Source organism: Notamacropus eugenii, chromosome 7 (assembly GCF_028372415.1).
Source record: "Notamacropus eugenii isolate mMacEug1 chromosome 7, mMacEug1.pri_v2, whole genome shotgun sequence".
Taxonomy (NCBI): domain Eukaryota; kingdom Metazoa; phylum Chordata; class Mammalia; order Diprotodontia; family Macropodidae; genus Notamacropus; species Notamacropus eugenii.
The window spans coordinates 15,313,305-15,328,174 of record NC_092878.1 but is presented as its reverse complement, the minus strand read 5'-3'; the positions used below and the strand labels follow the sequence as shown (position 1 = coordinate 15,328,174).

General features: G+C 36.5%; 1 protein-coding gene across 2 annotated transcripts in view; it reads right to left on the bottom strand.

Annotated features, from left to right (window-relative positions):
• LOC140513380 (olfactory receptor 4Q2-like) overlaps positions 1-14,870 on the bottom strand; it is a 90,314-nt gene that overhangs the window by 61,385 nt on the left and 14,059 nt on the right. The gene's annotated exons all lie outside the window — the stretch shown is intronic.

The window sequence follows — 14,870 nt, the reverse complement described above, 5'->3', positions numbered from 1 at the left end:
TTTTCAACAATCATTTCCATAAAATTTCGAGTTTCCAGTTTTTTCTGCATCTCTCTCCTCCCTCTACCCCGAAACACGATGCATTGTGATTACCCCTTCCCCCAATCTGCTCTCCCTTCTATCACACCCCTCTTGTCCCTTATCCCCATCTTCTCTCTTTTCTTGTGGGGCAAGATAGATATCTATACCCCATTACCTGTATTTCTTATTTCCCAGTTGCATGTAAAAACAATTTTCGACATTTATTCCTTAAACTTTGAGTTCCAACTTCTCTCCCTTCCGCCCTCACCAACCATTCCCATTGAGAAGGGAGGCAATTCAATATAGGCTATATACGTTTAGTTTGGCAAAAGACTTTCATAATAGTCATGTTGTGTAAAACTGACTATATTTCCCTCCATTCTATCTTGCCCCCCATTTATTCTATTCTCTCTTTTGACCTTGTTCCTCCCCAAAAGTGTTCACTTCGAGATACTCCCTCTCCCATTTGCCCTCCCTTCTATCATCCCCACACCTCTTATCCTGTTCTCCCCTACTTCTTGTACTGTAAGATAGATTTTCATACCAAATTGAATGTGTATGTCATTCCCTCCTTAAGCCAGATATAATGAGAATAAGCTTCACCTTTTCCCTCTCACCTCCCCCATTTTTCCCTCCATTGATAAAGCTTTTTCTTGCCTCTTTTATGAGAAATAATTGCCCCTATTTCATTTCTCCCTTTCTTGTCCCAATATATTCCTCTCTCACACCTTAATTTTATTTTTTAGATATCAACCCTTTCTATTCAACTCACCCTGTGCCGCATGTCTCTCTCTCTCTCTCTGTGTCTGTCTCCATCTCTGTCTCTGTCTCTGTCTCTGTATACACACACACACACACACACACACATACACACACATATATGTGTGTGTTCGTGTGTGTGTGTATAATCCCTCCAACTAACCAAATATTGAGAAAAGTTTCAACAGTTACACATATTATCGGTCCATATAGGAATGTAAACAGGTCGACTTAATAAGGCCATTATGATTTCTCTTTCCAGTTTACCTTTTCAAGCTTCTCTTGATTCTTGTGTTTGGAAGTCAAATTTTCTATTCTGTTCTGGTCTTTTCATCAAGAATGCTTGAAAGTTCTCTATTTCATTGAATGACCATTTTTTCCTCTGAAGTATTATACTCAGTTTTACTGGGTAGGTGAGTCTTGGTTTTAATCCTAGTTCCTTTGACTTCTGGAATATCATATTCCAAGTGCTGTGATCCCTTAGTGTAGAAGCTGCGAGTTCTTGTGCTCTCCTGATTGCATTTCAACAACACTCAAATTGCTTCTTTCTGGCTGCTTGCAATATTTTCTCCTTGACCTGGGAACTCTGGAATTTTTCTACAATATTCCTAGCAGTTTTCCTTTTTGTATCTCTTTCAGGAGGTGATCAGTGGATTCTTTCAATATTTATTTTACCTTTTGGTTCTGAATATCAAGGCAGTTTTCCTTAATAGTGTTGTGAAAGATGATGTATAGGCTCTTTTTTTGATCATGACTTTCAGTTTCTCATAATTTTTAAACTGTCCCTCCTGGAACTATTTTTCATCAGTTTTTTTCCAATGAGATATTTCACATTGTCTTCTATTATTTCATTCTCTTGATTTTGTTTTGTAATTTCTTCCTTTCTCATAAAGTCTGCTCCATTCTAATTTTTAAAGAACTGTTTTCTTCAGTGAGCTTTTGAACTTCTTTTTTCCTTTTGGCTAATTTTGCTTTTTAAAGCATTTTCTTCTCATTGACTTTTTGAACCTCTTTTACCATTTGAGCTAATCTGTTTTAAAGGTGCTATTTTCTTCAGCATTTTTTGGGTCTCCTTTAGCAAGCTGTTGACTCACTTTTCATGATTTTTTGGTATCACTCCTGTTTCTCTTCTTAATTTTTCCTCCACCTCTCTTGCTTAATTTTCAAAATTATTTTTTCATCCTTCCATGACCTGAGACAATTGCATGTTTTTGAAGGTTCTGGATGCAGAAACCTGGAATTTTAGGTCTTCCTCTGATGGTATGCATTGTTCTTCTTCATCTGAAAAGATGGAAGAAAATACCTGTTTACTAAGAAAGCAACCTTCTATGGTCTTATTTTTCATCGTTTTGGGGCATTTTCCCAGTCAGTAACTTGACTTTTGAGTCATTTTACAAGGGGAGAGTATATTTTTGAGGACCTCTAAGTTCTCACTTCCTCCAAGATGGCACAATCAAGAGAGAGACGTTTACTCCTTTCTTGGCCTGTGCTCTTGTCTTTGAGCAACCACAAGCACTCTGTTCTGGCCAGGATCTGCCAATAGGGTTCCCTCTCCAGAGCCACCACCAGCTCCACCACCAGCGCTCTTCCTCACCTTACGGCCTCCACTCAAGATTGAAATCTCTATGAGGGATTCAATTCCTCCAATGTCTTTAGGCCGAGGTCTGTCACTTTGGTTGCTGCTGCTGGGGTCAGACCATGTTCCCTTCTCACCCCGGTGAGGGAGATTTCTTACTGTCTTCGAAGCTGTCTTTGTCATTTGTGGGTTTAGCAATCTGGGTACCATAGTTGTTTTCCAGGCTTTCACCCCCTGAGTCCTGCTGGTTCCCGCTGATGCCCCGTGTTCAAGGCTGGGCTGCACTCCACAGGATGTGCTCTACCACGAGCCTGGACCTATAGACCTTACCTTTCCTGTCAGCTTTTTAAGCTGTCTTGGGCTAGGAATCTCTTTCACTCTGTTCTTTTGTGACTTCTGCTGCTCTACAATTTGTTTGGAGTTATTTTTTACAGGTATTTTATGGGCTATTGGGGAAAGCTTCTACAGGTCTGTCCTTCTGTTCTACCATCTTGGTCCCGCACTCTCTCCCCCAGTCAAGATTATTATCTAATAGATAAGATACAGAAAGAACACAGGTAAATATGATACAAAGTTAAATGTGATGGAGGCAAAGGAGGGATCCAGGCAAAATACTCTAAGACAAATAGAAGAGAGTAAATTGATTCTCCATTTTCAACTGCCAAGATTCAGGAAAGACTTCCTGGTAGCGTCAGAAATAAGTGTTGAAGTAATGGATGAGAATGATGAGGGAATATTTTCAGAAATGTAAAACAGCCTTGGAAGATTCATAGAGGAAGGAGAGAGAGGGATGAGACTGGAAAAGTGTTATATAGTTTGTCTGAAATTTAAAGACCATGAAGGGAAATAATGTGAAATTAAGTTGATTGAAGCCAGATACTGAAGGTCTTCAAAGTCAGAAAAAGTTTATGTTTCATCTAATTAATAATAAGCAGCCAGGAAGACAGATTGACATCTTGCAAAAATAACCAGTCAGGGTCAGGAAAACCTTGATTTCAGTTCTGAGTCTGACATGTAGTGGCTATAAGACCATGGGCAAGTCACTTTAGAGCAGGGACTATTTTTGCCTTTCTTTTTACCCCTAGCATTTAACGCAGGGCCTGGCATTCAGATTAAGTTTCATACATGCTTGCTGATTTGACTTAATGTCTTATTGAGAAGCAAACTTCATTGAGATCCTCATCTGCATTGGTGGAAGAAATTTCAGTGTTGAGGCATTCCTAAACCAATGAAAAATCACCAGGTCTGGGGACTTCTGCTCAAGAAAGTGACCAAGTAAGAACTAGGAATTAGGAAGATTTAGTGCATAAAATAGGCAATTAAGTATGCTGTGAATTGAGTTTGAACTGTGTTTATGCACCTTAGCATAGTTATAAAACTACATTCTATATTGTACCACCTTGTTTCAGATGGTCTGAATCCAACAGCATCAAATCTGATAATTTAAGAGTGAAAAATCATCATTGCATGTGGACATCAAATAAGAAGATACTATAAAAAATATGATGATATAAAAAATAAAAAACAAAATTAAGAATAAAATTATAAAATTGCTGAGTTCAAGGACATGGAGAGTAAGTGCTAAGAGAAAGGAAAAGAAACTTCCATTTCCTGCCAGTTAGGAACAGTGGAAGAACTTTCACAGTCCTTTATTAGGAATCTTCTTGACTTTTTTTCTGTTGAAATTTCTCTCAAACTGCCTAGAAAAATACTGAGAATCCAGCTTCCACAATTAGGAACACATGTATCTCTCCTCCCCACTCCACCTCCAGCTATAAATTTCTTCAAAACTACTAAGTTTGGAGGGGTGAATTCTTTGGAATTTTGCTGCCATAGATGCAAATTCCTTCTGGCCAGACATGTTCTTTGTGTATAACACAGACTGATATTGTTACAGAATTTTGGAAGTACCTAAAACAGTAAAAATCTATATATTATTTGGAGGTTATTATTTATTCTTCTATTTATTTATGTCTGATAATTATAGGTCACTTTTGAGAAAGTGTTTCCTAAGCTAATTTTGTTAGGTTATGCATAATATATGAAACAGGAGTTTCATTTTTCCTTTTTAAAAAAAATGGACAAAGTGATGGGAAAAAGAGGAAATAGTGCTTGTCATTCATATATGTATATATGTGTATGTGTGTGTGTGTGTGTATGTGTGTGTGTAAGAGAGAGAGACAGAGAGAGAGAGAGAGAGAGAGAGAGAGAGAGAGAGAGAGAGAGAGAGAGAGAGAGAGAGAGAGAGAGAGAAAGTCTCTGTACTCTAAGACAGGAAAATAAAAACAGAAAAGAGAAAGAGGGAACATAGAAATACCACTGCTTCACAGAGTCCAAATACTTCTTAGATATCTGCGTTTCCTTCAACTCCACACTGCATTTTAAAGCAATTATATATACAAGTTCAATATTTACCTAATTGCATAATAGATCAAGTCCCAGAAAGGACATTGGGGTCCTACTCCACAGAAAACTGGGGCCAATGTAGTTTGTAAGTGGCTTGTTGATGATCACCCTAGTAGTAAGTGACTGAGCTGAAGTTTTGAAGTTAAAACTTTTGACTTCCAATTCATTGATATTCCTATCATGATATACTGCCTTTTATCATCACAGAACAAATATCTGCGTGAGACTTCTTATTCTGAACTACCTTTCCTATTTCTAACCCTAAATTCCAACAGGAGAATTAAATGGTAGTTACTTGGCCTTTGACATCAGAGCATCAAATCAAAAACACCACTTGGTCACTAGATAATCAAAGGATTTTGGAAAGTCTCAGTGTGCCTGAATAAAAAAAAAAACTTCATTAACATATTACTAATCCTCCTTAGGAAGAAACAAATTACTACTAGTGGTATATGGAGTCTGAAGGGGCAGTTATATTTCTTTTTCTCCTAATATAAGATACTGTTCTGGCTTAGCAACAATATCCAGCCAAGTGTTTTATGGAAAATATCAGTATAAAGAGGGAAAGTTTGGAAGTCAAAAGAGAAGTGTGTGGTGGCTCCTTGAAGTCAACCCTTGCCTTGTTTCCTGTCTCCAGGAGCTCAAATAGTTATTTAAAAATATTTATAGGTCTGGAAGTATGAGTATGAACTACAAAATGGACAGGATTAACATGGGGATTGAACATGAAAAAATCAAATCTGAGGGAAGAAAAAAGGAAGTTCTTCTGCCTATCAAGATGTCAAGATGTCAAGATATCAAGATGTCAAGATGATTATTGAAATAAGCCTTGAAAAAATTATAGTCCCTTCTTACCATGTACAAAAACAAGCAAGCTGAAAAACATTTAAGTGGGAGAAAAGTGCATGTCATATTTCGTTAAGGTCAATTCAGTTTTATTTAATTCAATTCAGCAAACATTAAGTCCCTAACACTTACAAAGAATGGTTATGAACTGGTGATATCAAGATTAAATGCAACATGGTATTTGCCTGTAGGGAACTTGCAGTCTAACAGAGGAGATGTGATGTGCACAAATTAGTGGACAATGCCATAAGGGAATGGGGCATAAGTATTTTAAGATAATGCTTATAAATTACTTATAAGTAATTTAAGAAAACTTGAGGAAGGGAAAAGCACTTTGGCCAATGTATGTGGAAGCATAAGGAGTGGGTTGGAATAAGTACAGTTTTCAGAGTTTGAAAGGACCTTAAAGATCTCCTGTACTCCATTTTATAGATGAAAACACCGAGATTCAGAGTAGTTAAGGTATTCCTTCAAATACACAAAAATTAATAGATAGCAAGAGTGGAATTTGAATCAGGTCCTCTCATACCATATCCAGTACACTTTCCACTATATTTCAAGGGTTCTTAGGATCACTTAATCTAATAGTAAAACACAAGGTAGGTCCTAAAGGAACAGAAAGATTTTAGTAGAGAAATTAGGTGAGAAAGAGATACTACAAGAGAAAGTTTGAGGCATGTGAAGAGCCTTCATGCCTGTGGGAAGGTGGGAGGAGACAGAAAGGAACTTGATGGAGGAACATATATACACATACACATATGGACATTAATGCATAGAATTACACATGCATGTCCAGGTGTGAATACATGCATGCATGCATGCATGTATGTATATATGTATCTATATAGGATATCCCAAAAGTCTTAGGGCATAGATTTTTGAGAATATTTTGTGTATATGTAGGTATTGGTATGGGTATATGCACACATACACATACATATATATATATATTTGTATCTATCTATACATATATATACACTTATCGATACATTTGTATATGTACATATGTATATATGTATACACACATATATGTGTGTGTTTGTGTGTATAAATATATGTGTGTAGGTATATATGCATATCTATATATGTGTGTATAATATGTTTGCATATATATCCATTACAAATATTAGATAAACTTATTTTTAAAAATTCAGATAGATATTTGCTATTGGGTAAGCATAGCTATTACTTCCTCTACAATATTGGCAAGAAAATTCATTTTCAGTTAAATAATGATCTCCTGCTTCCTATCATGAGATTTGTTCTTGTACATCATGTGCCCCTTTATCCTACCATGCCCACAAAGTACTCATAAAGTACTAATTGAGGCTCTGAGACAGTTCTTTTTTCTTTCTTCAAAATGGTGGATTATGTAAATCAAGAACACTCAGTTTATCAATTAGCTTTCAAATTCCCTTTCCAGGCAATGAGCTGACTCACATTGCCAATATCTCACATTTTATTTCTAATATTTGCTGGTAGAGCCCTTCACAACCACCTTATAAGGTGAAGAGTGCATGTATTGTAATCCCTATGTTACAGATAAGAAAATTAGGATTCAGAGAGGCTAAGTAATTTGCCTGAAGTTACACAGTACTTGAAAAAATCAGTAATTGATTCAAAGTCTTTAACGGATTATCTTATTCTAAACTAACTCTGTGCTCTAAAGTATGAGATATCTAATAGAGTACAAGATTATGATTTAAATGCCAATGAAGATCTAGTTCCTTGTTCACTCTCTTTCTTAATAACAAATGGCAATCATCATCATCATCCCTGCTTAGAGTAGAAAAGGCACCCTTTCTCACATCCACAAAAATCCAGGATGGATGCTGAATTTTGAAAAGCATCCTAATTATGTCAAATGAGTAAACTCGTACCTGATCACCAAAATATTCCCTTAAGGTTGATTCCTACTTTTTGGCTTTTTCTGTATTCTGTCTGTGTTAAAGGTCCACTCATAATTTTGCCAAAATTTTGACTAAAGAAGTCAAATTTCTAAGTCAAATGTAGATTCCAAGACCATGAACCCACTGAATACCATTGAAGTAAAAAGTCACACAAATATCTTAGGTGTCTTAGACATTTCTAATAAATATTAAAGCCTTCTTGGCCTTTGGTACAACTGTAAGCTAAGACCATTTCTTTCACCCCTTTTTACATTTGTCATCATTTTGCCCGAGTTGTATCTTTGTTGTGAATGAATCTTATCTATTTCTACCTACCAATACTGAAGAAGCCTCAAAAAGAACGGCATTAGAAAGAGAAAAGGAAACTCCAAAACCATCATTCTTTGAAATTAATAACATTTTCACCAACAAAACCTCATCTATTTATCTTCCATTTAGCAAAATGTTAAAACTCAGAAAACTAACCACTGTGGTCAGTGACCAATAGAAAATATGTTTGTGGGATGAAGTCATCTTGCTGTGGGAGTTATTAAAATATTCTTCTTTGATTTTTCTAGGGACATGGTTGCTTTGTGATTTCAAGAGAGGGCACATTCCAGAAGGAATACAGACGACAAGTTTATAGGTTGACAAGTCATCTCATCAACAAAATTTTATTAAATGGCTACTATTTGCCAGTCACCATGTTAAGCACTAGAGATTAAAATAAAGCAAAAAAAAAAAAGGCCCCACTCTCAAGGAACTCACAGTCTAATGACTAAGATAACATGCAAACAATGAATAAGGTATACAGAAGAAAAAAAAAACTTTTAACGTTAAGGATGAATGGGAAAGTCTTCTGGTAGAAGGCAAGATTTTGACTGATACTTGAAATAATCCAGAAAGATAAGAATTTTAAATGAAGAGGGGAAAAGTTTCAGATATGGGGTAACAGTAAAAAAAAAATGTCCAGAATTTAGAGTGTCCTGTATGAAAAATAATAAGGAAGTCAGTGTCACTTGACCATAGAATACACAAAACGGACCTTAAAGACAACCTAAATCAATCCCTTTTTATGCATGTGGGGAAGTTGCATCTCATGAAACTAAAGGACTTGTCTAGGTTCACAGAAGTATGTCTAAAGCAGGATTTGAACCTAACTCCTTCCCGACTTCGTGTTCATACCCTGTCAACCATACCTCTCACAAAGTCACCTTGAAGTTTTGTCATGTTCAGAGAGTTTTTCATTTGATCCTACTTCACCCTGTTGCATACTTCTTTTCACAGGAGTCCTTTGCTTAAACATGAAGGAATGATACATAGTCCCAGGACCCCAATAAACTCAGGTGAGGAGTAATTAAAGTCAAAAATTAAGAGAAATTGAGAATCTCCCTACATCTCATTTTCATTCTTTTTTTGTTCAATGTTTTTTCTTCATAGAAAATTTTGGTGGATGCTTTCAAACTCTATGGTATTTTTTGGATAAGAAGGGCTTCTGTCTAAGTGTAAAGAGGACTAAAATAGGCAAAGTCCAAATAATCATTCAGTGATTCAATCTTTACCTGATATTTAATCCGTATCATGATTAAGAAAATCAGAGTTAAAGATGAAGGGGATAGAATTTCTAATCGCAGTATTTAAGGCCCATGGTTCTGGTATTGGTTGGATCAGAGATCTTGGGAGATGGGAAAGAAAGGATGTAAAAATCATAAAAATTGGCATGAAAATCCTTAAGCATTATGGAGAAAGCCCAAGAAAATTTAACTAGGCAAAATTTGGGGAACATCTATCTATCTATTTGTCTATCTACCTACCTACCTACCTACCTACCTACCTACCTACCTACCTACCTACCTACCTACCTATCTATATGTCTGTCTGTCTGTCTGTCGGTCTATCTATATATCTATCTGCATCAATATATGTCTGTCTATCTGTATCAATATCTATCTATCTATCTATCTATCTATCTATCTATCTATCTATCTATCTACCTATATATCTATCTATATCTTGGACCGTGGTTTGCAGGAAGGCTTTCAAGAACCTTTTAGTAAGTCCCCTTCACTAGTTTATTTTACCTTGAATTCAGTTTAAATGCTATTGATTACTGTTGTTTTTGCAGATATAGAAATATTTTTCCAATTCAAACACATGCAGTTCAACTACACTCAAATCATTATCTTCTTGTCCCTCCAGGATTCACAATTTAAGAAAAAAAAATCAAACCCATGCTTTCATTGGTATAGAGCAGGGAAATCAAACTCATGACCCCAAAACTCCTCAATAGATATGAGCCAGATTAAAATACCATTAGGAAATGTTTAATAAAAGAAATAAAAATGCAACACAGCATAGACAATGTTAATTTGTGGTTCTCTAAGTTAGCATACCTCCACAGAGATCCATTTCTATTTAATTTTGGCACAAATGGTACAGAGAACTCTCACAGAGAAATCTCTACCTACCAATATAAACTGTCAGTAATTCTTTAGTGACTTAAGAGTCTCAAAGTTATCCATAGCACTGAGAATTTGCATGACTTCCCTAAGAGTCGTAAGACCAGTATATGGACTGGTCAGAGGCAGAACTTGAATCCAGGTCTTTCTGAATCTAAATCCAGCATTCTACCTATTGTAGTATTTTCACTTAATACTGTCTCAAAAATCCCTTACGTGTTTCTTAACTCCTCAACTTAAAATTCTTCTTTAAGTTCCTCTTTATTCACTTCAATGACTTGATATTAGCCATAAATATTCAAATCATTTTCTGTCTTCTATCCATTTTGCCATCTATTTTATTTTTTAAAAAATGGTTAATTCTACATAAGAAAAAATAAAATAATCTGGATTGGAAGCTGATATCTCTCTTCTTTCCACAGTATAAATTTTAATTTTACATAATATTACGTCCCACTTTTATAGTGCACTACAATTTTTTAAGCACTTTCCGTAAAACACGCATTTTAAACCAAGATGAAGTAGCTTTATTCTCATTTTAGAGACAAGGAAGCTAAGGCTCAGAGACTTTAAATATGTTTGACTTAACTCAAGATTTTATTTCTAACAAGTGTTAGAGGGAGGACTTTTATAGTAGGTTAGAGAAATAGTAGGAATTCAAATATTGCCCTAGGGTTACAATTTTTTTAATTTAAAAGAGATATACTTTGAGTGTAGTCATAGTCATTTGACTATGTATTCCAGATGTATAATTCATGTGCAAATGCAAAGTATGTAATATACATATGGTAAATGTGAATTGCATGTAATGACATAATACATCACATATCGGATTTGTTTACCGTTGAAGAAAAGCAAAGAGCATATGCAGATAAAAATACATAGATGCAGAATCAAGATGGCTGAATGATAGCATTTTTCCTCAGTTTATCCAATACAATTGCTCTACAATGACCTAAAAATCATTCCAAACTGTACTCTGATTAGGAAAGTCAAGAAAAGGTCACTGAGTCATTTTTTTTTTATGGGCCAACTCTGCTTAAGAACACAGAAAGAGAAATCTTCAGACACTAGAGTGGAGGCTGACCAGGAACACAGTATGACAGCAATGGAGGTAGTGAAATAGCAGTTGCAGCATTAGGGAGCATCTTAATGCCCAGAGATGGCAAGAGGGCCGAGGTTCAACACCAACGCTAGAAGAACTGGGAAAGGGATGCCAGGAGATCCAAAAATCAATGCTGAGAACAAGAATGGATGCCAGCTGGCAGCTCTGTTCCTTACACAATTCCAGGTCACAGTACCAGGATAGAGAGAGGAGTAGTCCTGTTCACCAGGTGGAGAGGAATGAAATATGTATGGAACAATGAACAATTTCAAAAACCTTGGCTCTGTGGCTCTGATTCTAAGAGCAAAATATGTAGATAATTCTAACCTTTAACCTTTCTTGAAATATCCAGGACATAAAAACAATTTCAGAAAGGGAGTATTTTACTCATGCAACCTACATAACCTCGCAAAAGACTGAGTCCAACAACAGTGTACGGAAACTAGGTCACACACAATCCAATAAATCCATACTCCGGTTAGGAAGTTACATAGGTCTGGCCAGGAGGACAGTGAAGAGACTTGTCCCAGGATTATGTCACCTAAGTATCACTGTAAACTTGCAGGCCCCCAGAGTTGTGAAAACAACAGAAGGGGACACAGACAAGATGTTGGAGCAGAAGGGCGGACCTCCACTAGCTGTCCCTCTATAAACTGTAAAGTATCTGTAGAAAATGATTCTAAACAAATTCTAGAGCAGCAGAAGCCACAAAAGGACAGCGTGAAAGAGATTTTCAGTCCAAGTCAGCCTGGAAGGGCAACAGGAAAGGTTTATCACACCAGGCTCAGAGCAGAGCACAGCCCAGACTGGGCCATGCTACACAGCCAGAACTGGGGCAGGCTTCAGGGCATGGAATCATGGGTAGTAGCTGTGAATCCCAGATTTCTCAAACCACAATGGTCAAAAACAGCTTCAAAGGCAAGTGAGAAAGCTTTTGCATCTGGGTGAGAGGTGTGTGCCATCTGGCCCTAGGGAGGCAGTAGCCACTGCAGCAGCAGTATCCACTTTTGGAGATTCTGGCCAAAAGATCCTAGGGGAATCAAGCAGCCAATCTGTGTCTCAGTTCTGAGTGGTGGTCCTGGGGTGAGAAAGAGCACTGGCATGATGGAACTGGTGGAGGCTCTGGAGTGGAAATTCTCCTCACAGATCGTGGGCAGATAAGAATGCTTGTGCTTGTTCACCAACCAGAGTGCAGGCCAGGAGAGGAGTAGATTCCTCTCCCTTGACTGTATCACCTTTGAGGCACTGAGAACTTACTGTTCTCTAGAATGCACCCTCCACTTCACAAAGGACTCAAAAGTCAAGTAACTGGCTGGGAAAGTGCTCCAAAAAGAGAAAAAAGCAAGACTATACAAGGTTATTTCTTGGTGAAAAGATATTTTTCTTCCATCCTTTTGGTTGAGGAAGAACAAAGCATACCATCAGGGGAAGACATAAAAGTCAAGGATTCTACGTTCAAAACTTATAAAAAAACAAGCAATGATCTCAGGAAGAACTCAAAAAGAATTTTTAAAATATGGTAAGAGTGGTGGAGGAAAAATTGGAAAGAGAAATGAGAGCAATGCAAGAAAATCATGAAAATCAAGTTAGCAGCTTGCTACGTGAGACACAACATAGGCTGAAGAAAATAACATTTAAAAAAATAGACTAACTCAAATGGTAAAAGGGGTCCCAAAAGCCAATGAGGAGAAGAATGCTTTAAAAGATAGGACTGGCTAAATGGGAGAGGAAGTTCAAAAGCTCACTGAAAAAAGTTTCTTCAAAAATTAGAATGGAGGAAATGGAAGCTACTGACTTTATGAGAAACTAAGAAATTATAAAACAGAACCAAAAGATTGAAAAAAATAGAAGACAATGTGAAATATGTCATTGGAGAAAAAAAAAACTGACCTGGAAAATAGATAGAGGATAGATAATTTAAAAATTATTGGTCCACCTGAAAACCATGAGCCTAGGCAGCATTTTCTAAGAAATCTTTAATGAAAATTGCCCTGATATTCTTGAACCGGAGGATAAAAGAGAAAGAGAAAGAATTCACTGATAACCTGCTGAACGACATCCCAAAAGGAAAACTCCTAAGAATATTGTAGCCAAATTTCAGAGTTCCCAGGTAAAGGAGAAAATATTACAAGCAGACAGGAAGAAACAATTCAAATTTTGTGGAAACACAATCAAGATAACAGAGGATTTAGCAGTTTTACATTAAGGGATGAAAGGACTTGAAATATGATATTCCAGAGATCAGATTGATAGGATTAAAACCAATAGTCACCTACCCAGCAAAACTGAGTATATCATTTCAGGGGAAAAAGCAGAATTCCAATGAAATAGAGGACTTCCAAGCATTCTTGTTGAAAAAGACCAGAGCTCTATAGAAAAATTTGACTTTTAATACAAGAATTAAGAAAAGCATGAAAAGGTAAACAGGAAAGACAAGCCTTAAGGAGTTCATTAAAGTTGAACTGTTTACATTCCTGCATGGAAAGATGTTACTCATAACTCGTGAGACATTTTTCAGTGTTAGCGTAGAGGGTATATATATGTGTGTGTGTGTGTGTGTGTGTGTGTGTGTGTGTGTAGGTGTGTATGGGTATGTATGTAATGTATACTATATAGGTGTAGGTATGTATACGTACATGTGTATATGTGTATCTGCATATATGTATAAGTATATGTATATATGTATAACATACATATATATTATATAAAAGTATATATGTGTGTGTATATATACATAGACAAAGGGCAAAGGGTAAACTGAATTTAAAGGGAGAATTCCTTAAAAAATTTGCCATTGGATGGAATGTATTAGGACTATGAGAAAAGGATACATGGAATGTGGCAAACCATTTCACATAAAAGACGCAAGAAAGAGTTTTTACAGTACAGGGGAAGAAGGGAGAGATGAAAGTGAATAGTTAAGGTTTTCTCTCATGAGATTTGGCTTAAGCAGGGAATAACACACACTCAACTGGATATGGCAATCTATTTTATCCTAGAAGAAGGAAAGAGGGAAAGGGATAGAAGAGGGAAGATAATAGAAGGGACAGGAAATTATGGAAAGGGATAATCAGCAGCAAACACTATTGTGGGAGGACAGGTCAAGGGAGAGAATGGAATAAATGATGGGCAGAATAGGATAGAGGGTAATGTGGTTAGTCTTTTACAACATAAATATTTTGAAAGTACTTGGTATTGTTACACATGTATGATCTATATTGAATTGCTTGTTTTTTCAATGAGGGTAGGTGGGGAGGTAGGGAGAGAGAGAATATAGAACTCAATGCTTTAAGAATGAATATCAAATACTTTTAGCATGCAACTGGAAATTAAGCTCTGCAGGCAATGGAATATAGAAATCTATTTTGCACTACAAGAAAATAGAGGGTAAGGAGGATGGAAGAAGTGGGGGTAATAGAAGGGAAGACAGACTGGAGGAAGGAGTGGATGGGGTGCCTGCTGTTCTGGAGTGGAGTGTGGAGAGAGATGGGGAGAAAATTTTGAATTCAAATTCTTGTGGAAATGAATGTTAAGTACTGAAAAATAAATGATATATCACAAACATTAAATAAACGAATAAAAAGAAAACAACAGAAGCTCATTAAAAGACAGAAGCTCAAGTAAGACATCCCACCAAAAAGTGAATAGAGCCAAGCACTGCCATGATGTAGGATGGAAGAATGAGTAAAAAAAAATGGAAGAAGTATCTGACAATAAAAATCTCCCACAGTAATAGGGAAGCTCAAGATACAGACAGAAAAGACCATGACTTGATAATATTCATAAGCAAAGCTTATGAGAAAAGAAAA